At 46.3% G+C, this 22,768-nt stretch overlaps 1 pseudogene; it reads right to left on the bottom strand.

The window, feature by feature from the left end:
- Window positions 1–22,355: 22,355 nt before the first annotated feature.
- LOC123433629 lies at window positions 22,356–22,488 on the bottom strand (annotated as a pseudogene).
- Between the last annotated feature and the right edge of the window lie 280 nt (window positions 22,489–22,768).

Here is a 22,768-nt window from a genome sequence, read left to right as displayed (position 1 = left end):
TAGTCTTCAAGCGGGATATTTTGGGTCTTATGAACTATATTTAAGTTACAAACTCTTGGATCTTCTGAAGTTTTTATGTAATGAGTTGTAACTTAAGCCTGATGGTATTCTAACGCTTTTGAACGTTTTTCTTCGCATGCTTATTCCTCAAGTTTTTAATGCACGCATGCTGGAATTCGTCAGATACCATTTGTCATCATGCATCTGTTCATACTATATGTTACATGTATGCATGATTTACAAGACTCAGGGGGAGATATCCATGATATAAATCATCAATGTGCATTTGCTGTGAAAAGAAAAATCCTCAAGATATGCACATCTTCAGGGGGAGTCTCTCTGAATCTTGATTTCAAATTCCTCAAATGAATATTTACACTTCATACTTTTGATCCCTGTTGAAGACTTAACCTAATTGTCATCAACCACCAAAAAGGGGGAGATTGTAAGTGCATCTAGTGCCCCTTAGTGATTTTGGTGGTTTGAAGACTTATAAGTTAAGTATCTAATGTGTTTATGAGTGTACACAGGATCTATAAGTCACTGAGGAGTTTGATATATTTGATGAATATCGACCCCTAAAAATGTATATCTTCGGTTGAAGAAATTGGTCTGAAGCTGAAGAATTGAATCGCGAAGAATCTGCGATGAAATTGATATTCCTCATGAAGATATTGAAATTGAGGAATTCGGTGTGTCCTGAAGAAAATCATTCTGAAGACTTTGAAGCATGAAGATTTACTCTTTTTGTTTTATTTTCTTCACACTTGAGTAATAGGAACACCGTACTGTTAAAGGGGGTCAAAGTTACACTTTGGAATGAATTTCCTCATGATGCTCAACCCAAGCCTAATCCTACCAAAAGCCTCAAGTGAGGAATACGAGTGACATGAGGACTCTCACAGTTGAGGGTTCCGACCGTTTCGATAGCCACGCCACATCATTGGTCTTATCCACACCAACGGTCATATTATTTAAGGGCATTAGTGTCAAATCATGTCGGGATGCTCCCAGGCTATAAATAGCCACCCTCACAACTATTAGCTGGTTGGCTGCTCCGTTAGAAACTGACACTTATCATAAGAGCAACCCAATTCCTCAGAGTCTTCGAGAGTAATTCATCAGTGAGGAAATACCCCATACACCGAAACCACAAACCTAGAACCAAGTGATTGAGCATCACTGAAGAAGTTGTTCCTGTGTGGGATTGAAGCCTTTTACCTTTGAGGACTGTGCATCCTCCAGACGGTTAGGCGTCATGGTCTAGAGCTTTCCAGCAGTCAATTGTGGATCGCCGGGTGACCAAGTTTGTGAGGGTTTGGAAGTCTGCCCTGAAGACTTACCACGAGTGTTGGGCGAGGACTGTGTGTTCTTAGCCCAAGGAGAACACAGTAGGGACTGTGTGTCCCGGGACTGTGTGTCCTTTGGTTTCAATACCAAGCCGCTCCAAACCAGATATACAACTATCACAGCAGTTGGAACTGGGTCATCAACTACTGTCTTCCCTGTGAAACGGGTTCTAATTCCTCAACTCCTTACTTTCCTCGGATTATGTGTTGATGACTTTCACTGTTATTGTTTGAAGAATTTTCTCAAGACTTTCTCTGAAATTCCTCAATCCCAAATTCTTCATGCTAGTTAATCCTCATCTGTTTTCTGTGTGCCTGCTCACTGTGTAATCTGTTTTCAAATTCATCACACTGAAAAAATGTTGTTGTAAAACTTTGCACTTCTGATCCTTTACTGTTTCCGCTGTAAGTTAGTCATCAGTGAGGAATTTCCTCAAAAGGAATTTCCTCAGTGATGAAATTCTAAAAATCTCCTATTCATCCCCCCCTCTAGTCGATATAACGCACTTTCAGTTCTCTCCTCTCAACTCTCTCTCTCTCTCTCGTTGGTATGAACACACACAGACAGAGAGTATTTACGCTGTGTGCAACTGATGCAGCTTTTCCCGGTTTCCTCTATTATTCAGTCCAGTACAACGACTTGGATCTCAACTGAAAAGAGTAAAGCTAGCTAGCGACCAGGTATTCTGGACGTGCCATCCCACATCCACCTGAACACGGCTACAAAGACGCTGCATGCGCTGATTTCGTGCCATCCCACGAAGCCCATGCAACGCCGGATCTAACTACCCAAAAACTATTCCAAGACGTGGACATGTACACGTTACTTGGTTGTTATTAGCAGAAAAGAAAATGCTAATACTAAGAGAAGAGCTCAACGGGGTTACATGGTCATCATTCACCCCCTTTAGCCCGTTGAACAGATTTGATCTCCACCACACCCAGCTTCTGTCGCATCTCAATGAACTTGACCCTGCCGAGTGCCTTTGTGAGCAAATCTGCAAGTTGTCCGTCAGTTCCAATGTGTTCAACATCTGTTTTTCCCTCCTCGATGCATGACCTGATGTAGTGGTACTTTATGTCAATGTGTTTGCTACGATCATGATGCACCGCATTCTTGCTCAATGCAATGGCCGTTTTGTTGTCAACCATCAGCATGAACGTTGCCGGAGCTTGCCCAACCATCTGTGCAAGTAGACGACTAAGCCAAACTCCCTCACAAGCACCGCTCGCTGTCGCGACATATTCAGCTTCATAGGACGATACTGCCACAACCTTTTGTTTTTGTGAGCTCCATGTGACAGTGTTCTTCCCAAGCATAAAAAGGACACCCGAGGTGCTCTTTCTGTCATCCAAGTCGCCGACGAGATCACTGTCGGTGTAGCCTGTCAACACAACCCCTTTTTCATCTCTCTTGTAGCAGCAACCATATCCAAGTGTGCATTGAATATACCTTAGAATCTGCTTGACAATTATCCAATGATTCTTGCTTGGGGCCTCCATATACCGGCTGGCAATGCCTACTGCAAAGGCAATGTCTGGCCTAGTATTGACCAGGTAGCGTAGGCTGCCAATCACACTTCTGTAGAGTGATGCATCAATAGCCTCATTCCCGTCTTTCTTCTTGATCGTGAGACGAGTCTCCATTGGTGTGGCAGAGGGGTTGCATCCAATCAGTTTTGCCATCTCCAAGATCTTCTTCGCATAGCTGCACTGACTCAGCTTGATTTCACCATTGCGTTGCTCAACCTCGATGCCCAGGTAATATGAGAGGAGCCCGAGGTCGCTCATTTTGAACAGTCGCTGCATCTACGCCTTGAAGAGCTTGATGTCGCCTATGCTTGTACCGGTAATGATCAGGTCATCTACATAAACACCTATGAGCAGGAATGACTTGGCATCTCCTCTCCGATACACTGCATGTTCCAGAGGGCTTCTCTTGAACCCCAAAGCGATCAGTGATGCGTTGAGCTTCGCATACCAGGCCCGGGGCACTTGTTTCAATCCGTACAACACCTTGCGAAGACGCAAAACCTTTTGTTCACTGCCATCATTGACAAAACCCGTAGGCTGCTGCACATATACTTCCTCTGCAAGATCACCATTTAGAAAAGCGGATTTAACATCCATGTGGTGTACCTGCCATCCACCGTGCGCGGCGAGAGCGAGGAGCAGACGCACTGTCTCCATGCGAGCCACATGAGCGAACACTTCTTCAAAGTCCACCCCCTGTCGCTGAGAGTACCCCTTTGCCACCAACTGCGCTTTATGCTTCAGGATGTTGCCAGCAGGATCTCTTTTCACCTTGAAAACCCACTTTAACCCAATGGCGCGATGCCCCGCGGGAAGTGATGTGAGTTCCCAAGTTTGGTTGTCAATCATGGAGCCCATTTCCTCCTCCATTGCCTTGCGCCAAGCGTGATCAGAGAGTGCTTCCTCAACACTCACCGGCTCCTCGGTGGCCAGGAAGCAGAGGCCCGCTTGCTGCTGCTCGTCATCATCGTCGAACAAGTCATTGTAGTCGATCTCCACAGTGGTCTGCTTGGTGGTGTCATAGACATTCGACACACGCCGGTAGCGCGGGTGCCCACTGTCCGTGTCCAGCGCGTCATCGCGAGATGGCGGCGACACAAACTGTACTGGTGGCGTGAATGGCTCCGGCATGCCCGGTGCCGTCTCCGTTGATGCGGGCCACGGCGAGCTTGAGCCACTGTCAGTCATCGTGACTCCCGGCTCAATGGTATAAACCATCGTGAACACACTTGATGGTGTACTTTCTTTTGCTGCTTCAGCTGTCCAGTTCCATGGACGTGTTTCCTCAAACAAAACATCACGTGACATGAGCAGTTTTTCAGCGACGGGGTCATAGATACGGTAGGCTTGGAACCTTCCTCGTACCCCATCATGACGTCGGGCGTCTATCTGTCCGCGAGCTTGTTGATCCCGGGTCCAAGCTTCTTCACGTGTGCGTGACACCCGAAGATGCGTAGGTGAGCCACGCTCGGCTTCTTGCGATGCCATAGCTCATATGGAGTCACCCCGTCGAGGCTTCGTGTCGGTGATCTGTTGAGGACGTAGACGGCCGCCTTGATGGCCTCTCCCCAGAATACATCAGCCACCTTCATACTCTTGCAATCTCGACCACCGTTTGATTACGGCGCTCGACAACCCCATTTTGTTGCAGCGTGTACGGGGCCGTCGTGAAGTGCTTGATGCCACGCTCGTTGCAGTACTCGACGAACGCCGTGGAGTTGAACTCGCCACCGCGATCCGAGCGGAACGCAAGCAGCTTACTGCCGCTTCTAGTCTCTGCTGCTGCTTTCACCTTTTTGAAGAAAGCAAACGCCTCACTCTTTGTCCTGAGTACCTCAATCCACATGTACCGAGAGTAATCATCCACAATTAACAAGAAGTAATTTTTACCTCCCGGTGTTGGCGGAGAGATCGGACCGCACAAGTCTGAGTGTACGAGCTCGAGAGATGTCTTTGCACGGTACGCTACAGCTTGAGGAGAAGGCAGTCGGTGTTGTTTCCCGAGCATGCAGCCATCACAATACTCCCCAACATGATCCACGTCAGGAATCCCACGCACCATCTCCTTCCTTGACATGGCACGCAATGGACGGAAATAGAGATGCCCAAAACGTGCATGCCACAGCCAAGCCAGGTCGCCTCCTTTGGACAACAGGCACACCGGTTCAGCTCGGTGTAGGTTCAGTTTGTACAGACGGTTTGCCGAACGCTTGACACGCGCCAGCAACCGTTCCTGTTGATCGAAGATCGCGAGAACGCTGCACTTGATAGTGATCTCGCAGGCCTTCTCATCCAGTAGTGGAAAACGGGCCTTTGGCCGGGACCCTTTAGTCCCGGCCTGCCTCTGGGCCGGGACTAAAGGCCCAGCCACGTCGCCCCAATTCTCAATCCCTCCCTCGAGGCTTTAGTCCCGGCCCGTAAGGAGCCTTTAGTCCCGGTTCGTGTCCCAAACCGGGACCAAAAGGGCTACACGGTGGGCAGCCCGCATGTGCGCCACCTTTAGTCCCGGTTTGTGTCTCAAACCGGGACTAAAGTCCTCTGCCTATATATAGCATAGCCCCCCTCTCCCCTCTTCCTTGCATTTTTCTTGGATGGAGGATTGTGGGTGTGTGCTAGCTCTCCACTTTTTTTGATGCACTAGAGGTGTTTGTTGAAATGTGTGTTAGAGCGATGCCGCTTCAGTTCACCGAACAAAACTACGATATGAGATGCCTGAGCCACGCTTAAACCTCTTCCTCTTTATTTCTACTTATTCTAAAAGGTTAGCAACTATATTTCCTCGTTTAGACCGTGCGGTACTAATTTTTAGGATCGTTATTGTATTTGATATACTGTCGTATAACACAGATGAGCCATCCATGGATGTACGGTGATCAACGCACAACCGCTTACAGAGAAGGCGTGCATTCTTTTCGAGATGCAGCCGATGCGAACAAGCATGGTGGTGGCTATTTTTTTGTCCATGTGTTGAATGTTGGAATGAGAAGGATTACACTTCCTCAAGAGTCATTCAGAGCCACCTGCTTCGGTCCGGTTTTATGTCGGGCTATAATATTTGGACCAAGCACGGAGAAAGAGGGGTTATGATGGAAGACGACAATGAAGAAGAAGAGAACGATGATGACAACTACCGATCTATGTTCCGTGAGTATGCTGATACCGCAATGGAAGACAATGAAGAAGAAGATCAGGATGAAGAACGGGAACCAGATGAGCCCGCTGATGATCTTGGCCGGGTCATTTCTGATGCACGGCGAGGTTGCGACACAGAAAAGGAGAGGTTGCAGTTCGAGCAGATGTTACAGGACCACAACAAACTGTTGTACCCAACTTGTGAAGATGGCCAGAAGAAGCTGGGTAGCACACTGGAATTGCTGAAGTGGAAGGAAGAGACCGGTATGACTGACTCGTCATTCGAAAAGTTGCTGGTACTAATGAAGAAGATGCTTCCAAGAAAGTACGAATTGCCCGCCAGCACGTACGAAGCAAAGAAGCTTGTGTGCCCTCTAGGATTAGACGTGCAGAAGATACATGCATGCCCTAATGACTGCATCCTCTACCGCGGTGAGAAGTACGAGAATATGGATAAATGCCCAGTATGCACTGCATTGCGGTATAAGATCAGAAAAGATGACCCTGGTGATATTGAGGGCGAGCCACCCAGGAAGAGGGTTCCTGCCAAGGTGACGTGGTATGCTCCTATAATACCATGGTTGAAACGCCTGTTTAGAAATAAAGATCATGCGAAGTTGTTGCGATGGCACGTGGAAGATCGTATGAAAGACGATAAGTTGAGGCACACCACTGATGGTCGGCAGTGGAGAAAAATCGAGAGAGAGTTCCCGAGATTTGCAGCTGACGCAAGGAACTTATGGTTAGGTCTGAGTACAGATGGCATGAATCCTTTTGGGGAGCAGAGTTGCAGTCACAGCACCTGGCCCGTTACTCTATGTATCTACAACCTTCCTCCTTGGTTGTGCATGAAGCAGAAGTTCATTATGATGCCAGTGCTAATCCAAGGTCCAAAGCAACCCGGCAACAATATTGATGTGTACCTAAGGCCATTAGTTGATGAACTTTTACAGCTGTGGGCCGAACCAGGTGTACGTGTGTGGGACGAGCACAAACAAGAGGAATTTGACCTTCGAGCGTTGCTTTTCGTAACCATCAATGATTGGCCTGCTCTTAGTAACATTTCAGGACAGTCAAACAAGGGATACAATGCATGCACGCACTGTTTGGATCAGACAGAAAGTATATATCTGGACAAATGTAGGAAGAATGTGTACCCGTACAATCGTCGTTTTCTTCCACCCAAGCATCCCTTAAATAAAAAAGGCAAGCATTTCAATGGCAAGGCAGAACCCCGGGGGAAGCCTGTCATCCGTACTGGATCTGAAGTATTTGATATGGTCAAAGATTTAAAAGTAATCTTTGGAAAGGGTCCTGGCAGCCAACCTGTTCCTAACGGCCCTAATAAGCGCGTACCCATGTGGAAGAAGAAATCTATATTTTGGGAGCTACCCTACTGGGAAGTCCATGAGGTCCGCTCGGCAATCGACGTGATGCACCTGACGAAGAATCTCTGCATGAATATTCTAGGCTTCCTGGGCTTGTATGGGAAGTCAAAAGATACACCGGAAGCACGGGAGGACCAGGAACGTCTTAAAGGAAGAGATGGCATGCATCTAGGGCAGTTTCAAGGGTGTGCGAGCTACGCTCTTACTAAGGAAGAGAAGGAAATCTTCTTTGAAGTCCTTTTCAGTATCAAGGTCCCGAGTGGCTCCTCGTCGAATATAAAGGGAATCGTAAATATGAAAGACAAAAAATTCCAAAACCTAAAGTCTCATGACTGCCACGTGCTTATAACGCAATTGCTTCCGGTTGCATTGAGGGGAATTCTACCGGAAAATGTTCGCCTGGCAATTGTGAAGGTATGTGCATTCCTCAATGCAATTTCTCAGAAGGTAATCGATCGAGAAAGTCTATCAGGGTTACAGATTGATGTGGTCCAATGTCTGGTCAGCTTTGAGTTGTTGTTCCCGCCATCCTTCTTCAATATAATGACACACCTCCTAGTTCACCTAGTCGAAGAGATTAGAATTCTCGGTCCTGTGTTTCTACACAATATGTTCCCCTTCGAGAGGTTCATGGGAGTCTTAAAGAAATATGTTCGTAACCATGTTAGGCCAGAAGGAAGCATCTCCAAGGGCTATGGAACAGAGGAGGTAATTGAGTTTTGTGTGGACTTTCTTCCTGACCTTAAGCCGATTGGTGTTCCTGAATCTCGGTATGAGGGTAGGCTGACAGGAAAAGGCACACTAGGAAGGAAAGCAAAAGTATGTATGGACGGGCATTCTTTCTCTCAAGCACACTACACAGTTCTACACAATTCCACCGTGGTGGCTCCGTATATCGTGAGACACAAGAATATTCTACGCTCCGAAAACCCGGGGAAGGCTGACTCTTGGATTAAAGGGGCACACGAGAAGACTTTCGGCAGTTGGTTGCAGACACATCTCATGAATGACGACACCGTTGGAGATCAGTTGTACTATTTGGCCAGGCCACCATCTTCGACTATATGTACTTTCCAAGGGTATGAGATAAATGGGAATACATTTTACACGGTTACCCAAGATAAAAAGAGCACCAACCAAAATAGTGGTGTCCGCTTTGATGCAACAGACGAGAATGGGCACTGTTTGGAAACATATTACGGGTACATAGAGGAGATATGGGAACTTGACTATGGACCTACTTTTAAGATCCCTTTGTTTCGGTGCAAATGGGTGAAGCTGACAGGAGGCGGGGTAGTTGTAGACCAAAAGTACGACATGACAACAGTGGATCTCAACAATCTTGCGTACATGGACGAACCATTTGTCCTAGCCAATGATGTCGCTCAGGTTTTCTATGTGAAGGATATGTCTACAAAAACAAGAAAAAGAAATCAGCAAAAGAAGATATCGTCCGATGAGCCAAAACGCCACATAGTTCTATCAGGGAAAAGAAACATCGTGGGTGTAGATGACAAGACAGACATGTCACAAGATTATAATAAGTTTCATGAAATTCCGCCCTTCAAAGTGAAAACTGACCCAAGCATCCTACTGAATGATGAAGATTCTCCATGGCTACGACCCAGCAGAAAACAGAAATAATAGATAGGAATATTGGTGCAATAATGTAATAATGTATTAAAGCTTTTATGTAATGCATGTATGGAATGTACTAAATTTCAAACACTTTTCATTTTCATAGTTTTGTCAAATTCTCAAATACGCAAAAAGAATTTTAATAAACCTTTGTAAGAGATGAGTTCTCGTTCGAAGAAAATGCACGAAGAATACCAAATGAAGTCAGAAATTGTTGAAATTTTGTGATGTGCCTTTGAATGGTGCATTTTGAACACAAAAAAAGTATGGAGTTCAAATAAGTTCAGAAAAATGAAATCCCTTTGTAAGAGATGAGTTCTCGTTCGAAACGCTCATACTTCGAGAGAGATTGTCCGTTTTGTACACGAAGTGCATCCAGTTTTTGTCGTAGGCCTCTCCACTTTTTAACACATGCTATGTGGGTGAAATGATGATAGCATGCCAACTTTCAACATTTTCAGAGTTCATTTGTAGTGCTTTTCAATTTTAGGGTCAACTAGCTCAAAAAAAAAAAGTAAATGCACGAAGAAAACCAAATGAAGTCAGAAATTGTTGAAATTTTGTGATGTGCCTTTTAATGGTGCATTTTGAACACACAAAAAGTATGGAGTTCAAATAAGTTCAAAAAAATGAAATCCCTTTGTAAGAGATGAGTTCTCGTTCGAAACGCTCATACTTCGAGAGAGATTGTCCGTTTTGTACACGAAGTGCATCCAGTTTTTGTCTAGCCCTCTCAACTTTTTAACACATGCTATGTGGGTGAAATGATGATAGCATGCCAACTTTCAACATTTTCAGAGTTCATTTGTAGTGCTTTTCAATTTCAGGGTCAACTAGCTCAAAAAAAAAGTAAATGCACGAAGAATACCAAATGAAGTCAGAAATTGTTGAAATTTTGTGATGTGCCTTTGAATGGTGCATTTTGAACACACAAAAAGTATGGAGTTCAAATAAGTTCAAAAAAATGAAATCCCTTTGTAAGAGATGAGTTCTCGTTCGAAACCCTTATACTTCGAGAGAGATTGTCCGTTTTGTACACGAAGTGCATCCAGTTTTTGTCGTAGCCCTCTCAACTTTTTAACACATGCTATGTGGGTGAAATGATGATAGCATGCCAACTTTCAACATTTTCAGAGTTCATTTGTAGTGCTTTTCAATTTCAGGGTCAACTAGCTCAAAAAAAAAAGTAAATGCACGAAGAATACCAAATGAAGTCAGAAATTGTTGAAATTTTGTGATGTGCCTTTTAATGGTGCATTTTAATAAACATAGTTTTTAATTGAAAATAACAAAATAGTTAATAGTTTGGATAGTCAAAATAATTAATTTTGAAAATAGAAAATAGTTTTGAATTATTTATTCAATTTCAAACACTTTTCATTATCATAGTTTTGTCAAATTCTCAAATATGCAAAAAGAATTTTAATAAACATAGTTTTTAATTGAAAATAACAAAATAGTTAATAGTTTGGATAGTCAAAATAATTACTTTTGAAAATAGAAAATAGTTTTGAATTATTTATTCAATTTCAAACACTTTTCATTATCATAGTTTTGTCAAATTCTCAAATATGCAAAAAGAATTTTAATAAAACATAGTTTTTAATTGAAAATAGAAAAAAATTGAAACTATATGAGAATTTGTAAAGAAACTTAAACCTAAATTCAAAGTGAGCTCACTTTGAATTCAGGTTTAAGTTTCTCCACAATTTCAAATATAGTTTCAATTTTTTAATTTACAGTCAGTTTAGGCCCGTAAGCCTACTATAGAGAGGAGCTCGATGGAGTAGCTGCGACGGGGCTTATAAACAAGTGTTAGTCCCCCTCGCTGGACGAGGTGGGACTAAACTTATCGTGCAGCCGAGGAGGGCCTTTAGTCCCGGGTGGAGCCACGACCCGGGACTAAAGCCCCTCGCGTGCCGCCTGCCGAGGAGGGGCTTTAGTCCCGTTGCGTGGCTCCAACCAGGACTAAAGACCCCCTTTAGTCCCGGTTGGAGCTCCGCATCGGGACTAAAGGCCCCTGCTTCCCGCCTTCTGGTCTTCCCGAAAAGAGGCCTTTAGTCCCGGGTCGTGGCTCCACCCGGGACTAAAGGGGGTCTTTAGTCCCGGTTCGAGCCACGAACCGGGACTAAAGATCCACCTATATAAGCGGGAGTTAGAAAAATTCCAACCCAAATCGTTCGTTTCTCTTCTTCTTCCTCTCGTTCTCCTGCCCGGCGCGGCACACCGACGACCTCGACAACGTCGTCAGGCTACCCGTCGTCCTCCTCACCGCCGCCTGCCATCCTCCTCGCCGTCGCCGTCGTCCTCCTCGCCGCCGCCGTCCTCCTCGTCGCGCGCCGCCCTCCTCGCCGGGCGCCGTCGACACCTCCGGCCAGTAAGCCCCCCTCCCCCTCCTCCCCAATACTCCGGCCAGTAGAAGAAAAGAAGAAAAAGGAGAAGAAAAGAAGAAAAAGGAGAAGAAAAGAAGAAAAAGGGAAGAAAGGAAGAAAAAGGAGAAGAAAGGAAGAAAAAGGATAAGAAAGGAAGAAAAAGGAGAAGAAAGGAAGAAAAAGGAGAAAAAAGGAAGAAAAAGGAGAAGAAAAGAAGAAAAAGGAGAAGAAAAGAAGAAAAAGGGAAGGAGAAGAAAAGAAGAAAAAGGAGAAGAAAAGAAGAAAAAGGAGAAGAAAAGAAGAAAAAGGGAAGAAAGGAAGAAAAAGGAGAAGAAAGGAAGAAAAAGGAGAAGAAAAGAAGAAAAGGAGAAAAAAGGAAGAAAAAGGAGAAGAAAAGAAGAAAAAGTAGAAGAAAAGAAGAAAAAGGGAAGAAAAGAAGAAAAAAAATTGTCATTTAATTCCTATTGTTATTAGGTTTGTGCTAGATTATTAGGGTTAGTAATATTTAGAATTAGGTTAGGGTTACAAGAAGAATAAATTGTTGGGGAACGTCGCATGGGAAACAAAAAATTTCCTACGCGCACGAAGACCTATCATGGTGATGTCCATCTACGAGAGGGGATTTCCGATGTACGTACCCTTGTAGATCACACAGCAGAAGCGTTAAGAAACGCGGTTGATGTAGTGGAACGTCCTCACGTCCCTCGATCCGCCCCGCGAACCGTCCCGCGATCCGTCCCACAATCTAGTGCCGAACGGACGGCACCTCCGCGTTCAGCACACGTACAGCTCGACGATGATCTCGGCCTTCTTGATCCAGCAAGAGAGACGGAGAGGTAGAAGAGTTCTCCGGCAGCGTAACGGAGCTCCGGAGGTTGGTGATGACCTTGTCTCAGCAGGGCTCCGCCCGAGCTCCGCAGAAACGCGATCTAGAGGAAAAACGGTGGAGGTATGTGGTCGGGCTGCCGTGGAAAAGTCGTCACAAATCAGCCCCAATACCTCCGTATATATAGGTGGGAGGGAGGGGACCTTGCCTTGGGGCTCAAGGAGCCCCAAGGGGGTCGGCCGAGTCCAAGGGGGGAAGGCCCCCCCCCAAACCGAGTTGGACTTGGTTTGGTGGGTGGGAGTCCTTCCCTTCCTTCCCACCTCCCTTTTTTTTCTCTTTGATTTTCTTTTGTATGGCGCATAGGGCCCTTTTGGGCTGTCCCACCAGCCCACTAAGGGCTGGTGCGCCACCCTCATGGCCTATGGGCTTCCCCGGGGTGGGTTGCCCCCCCCCCCGGTGAACTTCCGGAACCCATTCGTCATTCCTCGTACATTCCCGGTAACTCCGAAAACCTTCCGGTAATCAAATGAGGTCATCCTATATATCAATCTTCGTTTCCGGACCATTCCGGAAACCCTCGTGACGTCTGTGATCTCATCCGGGACTCCGAACAACATTCGGTAACCAACCATATAACTCAAATACGCATAAAACAACGTCGAACCTTAAGTGTGCAGACCCTGCGGGTTCGAGAACTATGTAGAGATGACCCGAGAGACTCCTCGGTCAATATCCAATAGCAGGACCTGGATGCCCATATTGGATCCTACATATTCTACGAAGATCTTATCGTTTGAACCTCAGTGCCAAGGATTCATATAATCCCGTATGTCATTCCCTTTGTCCTTCGGTATGTTACTTGCCCGAGATTTGATCGTCAGTATCCGCATACCTATTTCAATCTCGTTTACTTGCAAGTCTCTTTACTCGTTCCGTAATACAAGATCCCGCAACTTACACTAAGTCACATTGCTTGCAAGGCTTGTGTGTGATGTTGTATTACTGAGTGGGCCCCGAGATACCTCTCCGTCACACGGAGTGACAAATCCCAGTCTCGATCCATACTAACTCAACGAACACCTTCGGAGATACCTGTAGAGCATCTTTATAGTCACCCAGTTACGTTGCGACGTTTGATACACACAAAGCATTCCTCCGGTGTCAGTGAGTTATATGATCTCATGGTCATAGGAACAAATACTTGACACGCAGAAAACAGTAGCAACAAAAAGACACGATCAACATGCTACATCTATTAGTTTGGGTCTAGTCCATCACGTGATTCTCCTTATGACGTGATCCAGTTATCAAGCAACAACACCTTGTTCATAATCAGAAGACCCTGACTATCTTTGATCAACTGGCTAGCCAACTAGAGGCTTGCTAGGGACAGTGTTTTGTCTATGTATCCACACATGTATATAAGTCTTCGTTCAATACAATTATAGCATGGATAATAAACGATTATCTTGATACAGGAATTATAATAATAACTATATTTATTATTGCCTCTAGGGCATAATTCCAACAGAAATATGAACAAAAATAAGAAAATAAGATTAGGAAAAAGGAAAATAAGAAGAGGAGGAGAAGAAAATAAGAAAAAGGAGAATAAGAAGAGGAGGAGAGGAGAAGAAGAGGAAAAATAGAAGAAGAGGAGAAGTAGAAGAAGAGAAAAAATTAGAAGAGGAGGAGAGGAGAAGTAGAAGAAGAGAAGAGGAGAAGTAGTAGAAGAAGAGGAGAAGTAGAAGTAGAAGAAGAGGAAAAATTAGTTTAGGGTTACAAGAAGAAGAATTTTTATTTCATTTAATTTTGCTATTGTATAGTGTATATGCTTAAGTGTTAATAGTGTTTCTTAGATTATTGCTTAATTTTGCTATTGTATATGCTTAAGTGTTAATAGTTTAATTTTGCTATTGTATATGCTTAAGTGTTAATAGTTTATTTTTAGCAAGAAAATTAATAGAACTAGTTTATTTTTTTAGTTCATTTTACGATGCCTATCTCGCATCCTCGTCGTTGACTCGGCGGAGGACACCTGCTTGATCATAGGGGCCCTGTCCGGGACTGGGCTTCGCCCGGCTGGTATTGGGAGGTGCTACCTTCCGGGGGGCGTAGGTTGGTGAGGAGCCAGCCCGTCGTTGACCCGATCCTTTTTTGGTGGCGGTTGCGTGGGCCAGTGACGGTGCCGAGGCTTCCGGACACCGCGGAGGTGGTACGTCACCGTGTCAGCGAGGAGGATGAGCACGTCCGTCGCTACATGGTTGCGTTGGAGGGCAGGTTCGAGCATACGTGGCAGGTTCTTCGGGGATCTCACTAGAGCTGATGGTTCCTTCTCTTTGGGTGTCCACCGCCCGCGACGATACCCATCGGGCGCTACGGTTCTAGATGTATCAGTGATGCTATATGTATGATAGTATTCGAGGAGTATTAGTGATAATATTTGACGATGTACGGACAAAAGAGATGATATATTTGCTTATAATTGAATGCATGCTAATTTGAATACTACTTTATTTTACGATTTGGTTTTTCTTATTGAATGCTCAAATTAGAAAAGTACTCCTACTTTGAATACTATGCAGAAATCTAGGAGTCCCGGGTGGATCCACGACCCGGGACTAAAGTTGTTTTGGAACGGAGTTCCTCATAGAATAATGTGACATATAAAAGGGTAGATGAGATCAGGAAAAATAGGATCATTTTCTACACATCTAGAATGTCGCCATTTTGTTAAATCCTTAAAGGTTAAGAGAATCAGTTAGACATATTTTAGAGTTTAGGTTCTAGCAAAGACCCGGGACTAAAGGTCCTCCTATATAAAATGACACTTCGAAGTTTCCAACCCCTCTTATATAGTTTGTTAGTTTATTAGTTAATCAAATGTCCGTTTTTTGTAGAACTATGGATCCACATATCAGGAACCTCGAAGAGGAAGAACATCTCGAAGATATAATCAAAGACGGCCCCGACGTTGAACCAACCGAATCTCCGTCGTCATATCTAAACCCCTCCGGATATGGAATGGAGGTCGACCGACACGAAGATGAAGCCGATGGGGCAGGAGATAGGTCCAATGACGGAGAAGGTGATAGCTCCACTGATGGAGAAGCCCGTGAAGAAATAATAAAGTCCGACGAGGTATACATATGAAGTTCGACAATCACTTGTAATATGTGAAAAATATTGGAGATAGCTCTATATTGTATACATATACATTCATTTGACGAATGGTTCTCCCTCTTAAGCCTCCACATCGAGCAAAGCTACGAAACAAGGCCCGACTAGAAAGTTGGATGCACGGACGCACTACACCTTTGAGGTGATATTGCCTACGGGCGAACCCAAGCTTCCTAAGAATGCTGCTGACACATTCAAGAAGCAATGCGGAGTTCTCGTTAGGGATCACGTCCCGATCAGCGTTCGGGAGTGGAACAAGCGCAAAGGGGCAGCCGATAGTGACTATGTCGCCGAAAGGTACAAAGATAATCTTTGGAATGATCTCATGTCACATTTCAACTTGCCATAATGTGAGAATGAAGACGTCGCAGACAAACTGAGGGCCAAAGTCAAGCAGTGGACTCTAAAGAAGATGGCTGAACTGTTCCGTAGCTGGAAGAAGAATCTATGGAAAAACTATCTGAAGACAAAGAAAGTGTCAGTATTCGAGGGGTATCTAGCCAAGCAGGCGAATCACTGGAAGGCATTTCAAGAGTACAAGGAGTCAGAAGATGCCCAGGCATTATCAGAAAAGAACAAGATAAATGCCGACAAGAAGAAATATCACCACAAGCTGGGGCCAGGGGGCTATGAGACTGCCATCCCAAAGTGGGATAAGAAAGAGCAAGATCTGCTAGCTAAAGGCATCGTACCTGAACCACTCCGTGATGCGTGGGAATTGAGAGCAAGAAATTGGTTCCTTGCGCATGGTGGTTCGTACGACGAAGAAACAGGGGACCTCATCTGCAGTGACGGTCTTAGGATACCCAGGGAGAATTGGAAAAGGATAGTGAAATAAATTAAGGAGGGAAAAAGAAAGTTCACTGCAAATAGAGAGAAAGATTTGCTCACACTGGTCCTCGGCAATGACGAACATGGAGGACGAACACGAGGCTTCGGTCCTTCTTACCCGTGGTGGCTTGGGTTTGCCAGAGACCAAGACACTTACAGAAGCCGAGAGAGAGCAAAGAAGCGGCAGCAGGATGAGGAGAATGACAAGTTCAACCAGTTGCTTGCCAGGATTAACGAGCAACAGAAGCAGATTGATGAGCTTAGAGGAGTAGCGCGCCAGGAAGATCCTGCATTTGATATTACCGGCGCCCCATCTAAGCGGAAAAGCAGTGTGGCTGAATCTGAGGCCCCATCCGACGATGCACGAAGAATGATAGAGGGCGGTCCCGGCTACCCCGTGGATGGAATCAAGGAGTCAACATCATGTGAACTCCATCAGAAATTCAAGAACATATCCATGAAGGTGGCCGTCGGACAAGCTTTACCTTCTGGCCCAGATGCACGCTGGCATGGCCGTGAGATTCCAGCTGGCTTTGCTAAAGTCGGGGTGGATGAAATCATGGCGGGGTTTCATGATATGGAGCTCGACATAGCTAGACCCGAAGATGAGAGGACACTCGGAGAAGTACTGGGTGGAGTCATCCTATGGAACAAGAACTACATCAAGCTTCCAGGCTCGGCCCCAAGGACAACACCGCCTCCGAGTCGTCGCAGGTCACCTACACCTCCAAGCCCTCCACATGACGTCGGCCAGCACAACACGAGTCCATCTTGATCACCGCCGCCGGACTTGGGTCATCCGTCTCCGCCGACGCCCGCTCCGGATACTAAGCGGAAGCGTGCCAGCAAGAACGCTCCGCCGACGATTTCTAAGCGACGGAGCCCCCCAAAGCGCAAACGGTCGCCCCTCCCAAAGGTACCTCATGCTAATCTTCCTATCAGACCTTATGATCGTACCCCCGAGGAAAATGCCCGGATAGCAAAGGAACATCATGATGCGCAGATGAAAAAGAAGGAACCCGAGCCCCGCCCGGAATACACCGAGAAGCAAATAGCATTTGCAAAATACTTCACGACCCTTCCATCACAGTATGACTTACACCATAAGCCTGATGACTATACACGCACATTGCAGAAGGAATGAAAAAGAGCAGATCACGTGCAAGTGCAAGTGGGAGCAAATCAAGTTCAACTACAAGCAAGAAAAAATCAGACGTTCCTCAGCTTGGACAACATGCCAAATAGTCGATCCCACCCCTCAGGGTGTTAACCGAGAATGTCCCCCCTCCGGTGCAGGGGCAAGATTTGGAATTAGCAAAGAAGTGGGCGGCTGAATGGGGTATCCCGGTTGAAGACATTCTGGCTTCCCAAGACGACAAGTTACCCAAGGCTGTGGTAGCCCCTAAGCCACAGTTTGTCATGGGAGCGCCTTTGGTCAGCAAAGATGATCTCCCAACAAATATGCGTTACTTGCATATATGGTACTTAAGTGAATCAAAGAATGGGAGAACGATGATCGTGGTGAGTGTCCCACGGGAGTACTACGGCCGCCCCGAAGAAATCCATATCGACTTTGATGAACTCTTCCAGATGTACAATGGCGACGCCCTCGACAAATCACTTATGAGTTGCTATTGTCTGTAAGTTTTTCAATTCGTTGTCTACATATAACTTGTTTAGTTATTTCAATTCATTGTCTATATATAACTTGTACTCTATTATGCAGAATGAAGATTCTGGATTGTAAAAGTAGGAACATCCTAAATATTGGGTTTATTGACCCAGATAAAATACATATAGCGACGCTAACTGATAAACCCAAGGAGACGGAGGAAAACCTTCTAAGGTTTCTAACAGATCAAAATTTCTGTGACCAGATACTGTTTCCATACAACTTCAGGTGAGGGTCTTTACTCGGTTGTGTCCATTCACTTATAAGTGTAACTGATAAGTTACTGACACACACACACACACACATATATATATATACATGTGCAGCTTCCATTGGATTCTGTTGGACATTCAAATTGATAAGAGAAGAGTTGATGCCTTCGACCCATTATCGAGACCCTTGGAACAGTTCCAAAGCCTGCAGGACATGCTCCAAGGGTAATTTTAATCATTCTTGCGCTCTATCGGTCTCTTTCGATGATTTTCTGATATATCAATTAATGAAACTTAGCAAATCCTTATCCTTGTCGGGCAGGGTTTGGAAGCGGTTCAAGTGCGTGACTCCCGGTATCGAGCCTGAGAAGCTGACCTTTAGAGCGACTCAGGTAAGTAGTAGTATGATATACTTCTATTTTCAATACATTTATGATGCTAAATTATTATTTTGATTATATATATTCTATTCTCGTAAAGTGCGACCAGCAGCCACGGGGGACGCATCTATGCGGATACTATGTTTGCGAGACCATTCGCACGTTTACCTCTGAGCACAGGGATCACAGATTCGACGTAAGCAATGAACATTCACACCTCTATTTTTACCCGTCATTCTTTGTTATCATGATTGATATTCATATCCATCTCCTCTTCTTATATAGTGCACGGCCATGAGGACGAAGGTCCTACCAGAGCAACGCGCGATTGCTGTTGCAGAGGAGCTTGCGACCTTTCTGAGGACGAAAGCTATAGATGACAAAAGACGATTTAGTGTAGCTAGGGGCCATTACTGATGTTCGTCCATGTAATCGAATAGACGGGCTCTAGTCCCGATAATTCAGATCTCCATATAATTGTATATATATGCTCGCTTGTAAGATAAGTTAATCTTATATATATATGCATAATTATTTCTGTTTAAATTATATGAAAACTAATTTCCGAACACCAAACGAGGCATCACGTTAATCTCCCGAACACCTAAACCCTAAAACCCTAAAACCCAAAAATAAACAAAATCTGAAACTCTTTAGTCCCGGTCCATGTAACGAACCGGGACTAAAGGGCCTGCCCCTGAGGGCGCTACGAGGTGCCCACGTGGAGCATCTTTAGTCCCGGCTTGGAACAGGGTCGGGACTAAAGGTTAGGCCTTTAGTCCCGCCCCTTTAGTCCCGGTTGGTGAACCGGACTAAAGCCCCTTACGGGCCGGGGCTAAAGGCCCCGTCCCCACTAGTGATCTAGCTGTCCGAGCGAGACGATGTTACTCCGAAGACGGGGAATGTAATATACCTCGGAGAGTACATGCTGATCGCCGGTGAGGCACTCAAATAGCACGGTTCCTTTGCCGCATATCTCGACGACTGATCCATCTCCAAAGCGGACAGTGTCGCGCACTGTCTCATCCAACGTGGCGAATAGCTCCTTGGGGCCAGTCATGTGGGTGCTGGCCTCTGTGTCCGCGTACCAAGAGCCATCGCTGACGTCCTTGGGCACCACTTTTTCTTCGTTGAGAAAGACTGCTTGCGGAGCTACGACAGTGATCTCCTCCGGCGCGTCGAGCACCGCCATCAGCAGCCCCGGCTCCTCGACCTCTTCGGCTTGCGCTACGTTTGCCTCCTCATGGCGCTCCTTCTTGTTCTTGTTGCGACACTCCCGCGCCCAGTGGCCCCATATACCACAGTTGTGGCATTTACCCTTGCGCTTTGGGCCACCGCCGGACTGTTGCTTGTTCCCGTCGCTGCCGGGAGGCCTTGGTTTGGGTTTCCCCTTACCGCCTTTGTTCCCGGCGCCAGACGATCCCTCGTCGGGTTGCCGCCGCCTTTCCCACTCGTGCCACTGCTCCTCTGTGAGGAGCAGCTTGCCGCCGGTGCCGCCGGTGTCCGGGTCGAGCGCTCCCCAATGGCAAGGAACCGTCCGACCAACTCCTCAATCGTCAGCGACTTGAGATCAACAAGAGTCTCTATGGAGATAGCCACTTGGGCGTAGCGAGGCGGCACCACACGCAGGAATTTTCTCACCGCCTTAAGCTCGTCAACGTCGTCGCCGAGCTGTTGCAGGTCGGGCCGGTGAGGCGGAGCGCGAAGTCCTCCACTGTCTCTCCCTCCTTGAAAGAGAGATTTTCGAAGTCACGACGCAGCGCCTGAGCCCGCGACTCGCGTACGCGCTCGACGCCCATGCGAAGTGTCTTGACGGTGTCCCAAGCTTCCTTGGCGGAGTCCTTCGCCGCCAGCGTCCGCAGCATCTCCGGTGGGACGCCACGGAGGATGACGCCCAGCGCGGCACGATCATCAGGGTGATCTGCGTCGTCCGCCTCCACAGCCTCCCACAGCCGTGCGGCTTGAAGATGCACCTTCATGAGGATTGACCACTCGACATAGTTCGTCCGAGTCAGCATCGGGATCGCGCCACCGCCCCCTCCATCTCTGACCACCCGCTCATGGATGACCAGCTCGCGCCCACCGCGCCGTGGTGGGCTTCGTCCCCGACGAGCCACCGGTGATGGGGTGTTCCTCCGACGTGAACCAGAGCGTTGTGGCGACCGTGACCCCGCTTGTCCCGACATGATCACAACAAGGCTCTGATGCAATTGTAGTTGCAAGATCGGTGGTTCTCTCCTCTCAACTCTCTCTCTCTCTCTCTTTGGTATGAACACACAGACAGAGAGTATTTGCGTTGCGTGCAACTGATGCAGCTTTTTTCGGTTTCCTCTATTATTCAGTCCAGTACAACGACTTGGATCTCAACTGACAAGAGTAAAACTAGCTAACGACCAGGTATTCCGGACGTGCCATCCCACATCCACCTGAACACGGCTACAAAGATGCTGCATGCACTGATTTCATGCCATCCCACGAAGTCCATGCAGCGCCGGATCTAACTACCCGAAAACTACTCCAAGACGTACACGTTACTTGGTTGTTATTAGCAGAAAAGAAAATGCTAATACTAACAGAAGAGCTCAACGGTGTTACATGGTCATCATAGTGCACACGCGAGCGAGGCAACTGGCCAGGAGGCCTCCTAGGGGCTGCACAAACACGGCTATGTGCTCGAATGCGACGGGCGCGAGCTCAAACGACGGCAGCGACAGGTGCGGCGGCGGCTAGTTCCCGGGACCAGCGGGTGCGGCGCTACGGAACAGATTAGATGAAAGGGCAGATGGGAGAGTAGAAGGAGCTCACAGTGGGGCTTTTGGTGCTGCTGGCGAGTTCGGGGAGGCACGGGGTGGCGCGAATCGACGACGACGAATGACGGTCAGAGGCGGAGCAGACGTCGACGATGGTGACGCTAGAGGGCCTCCGGCCTAGACTCCTTCGGCGTGGACACGAGGAGGAGCTCGGAGGAGCTAGGGGACACGATAGGGGGGCTCAGCGAAGCTAGTGGCCGTGGTGGTTCACGACGGCGGCCTGGGATGCATTCGGCCGTGGTGACAGAGAGGACCAGAGGGGGAATGAGAGTGCGGGGAGTGAAGGGATCGACCCGGGGCATCGTCCTTATCTCGTGGGCGAGAAGGGCGACTCGGGGACGGCTTCGCCAGCGCGAAGCAGGAGGTGGCCGCAGCGCACACACGAGCGACACGGCCTCGTGCCTACTAGCACGAGGTTGAAGATAGCGGCTGGTGGGCTGGGCCGGCTACATGTAAGTTCTTTCTGTTTTATATTATTTTTTCTTCTATTTTGCTATGTTTGCAATGTGTTTTTGATTTTGTAAAAATACTAAACCAATTATTTGCTTCTGATAAATTTTGTGGTAACATAACCAATTATTCAAAACCCCACAACAACTTTCTCAGAATTATTGGAGCTGTTAAAATAGTTATATCATTTATCTAGCTCCAATTCAAGTAGCTTTCAGTTAATTCAAAAATCTCAGAATGACTTTGAGAAATGTGCATCACCTCTGGTTGTTGTTTCCAACAGTATCCAGAAATCATGGACATTTTTTAAAGGACATTTTGAATTCATTGAAAATATTTTAAGATGAACATATTTCAATTTTATTTGGTGCTAGGGTTTGATCATCCCCATTTCAAGTTCAATTGAAAATACCATGATGCATAGATGCAGATGCAACAATTTACAAACAAATTCTAGGGCTGTGACTATTATGTTCTTTGGCAAGACAATATGTTCTTATCAAATAAAATTCTAAAACTTATTAGATAGGTAAATCACGGGCATGATTCAAAAAATAATTATTTGGACAATCACACTAATATGGAAGGTAATCATGGGGAACATACTATATAATATTTACACCCGTTACAACATACGTGCAATTATCTAGTCAGATATTAAACTGATAAGAATAAATATTGCACTTGTTCTTAGCCAAAATGCCGAGAAAGGCAAGATTTGAATTACAATCGTGCACGTCCCTTTGTATCCCCTTAACCGACTCTTCTGGTGTGGCCAGACAATGTGGTACCAATAATCAAGTATCAGCAAGCTGAGGGTGCCCGTGCTTTCTTGGTGGGCTTGAGGTTCGCCAAGGCCGAATCTAATTAATATAGCAAAAGCCCAACTTGTTTGCAGGGCCATTCCAAACTACTCTCTTTGTTTAAAATATAAGATAATTTGGATATTTCAGTATGTGTCTCCGAGGAGAAAGACGAAGCAAAGCCCCTATGTA

Source organism: Hordeum vulgare, chromosome 2H (genome assembly GCF_904849725.1).
Source record: "Hordeum vulgare subsp. vulgare chromosome 2H, MorexV3_pseudomolecules_assembly, whole genome shotgun sequence".
NCBI classification, from domain to species: domain Eukaryota; kingdom Viridiplantae; phylum Streptophyta; class Magnoliopsida; order Poales; family Poaceae; genus Hordeum; species Hordeum vulgare.
The sequence above is the reverse complement of the archived record's forward strand: the minus strand, read 5'-3'. Positions and strand labels throughout refer to the sequence as shown.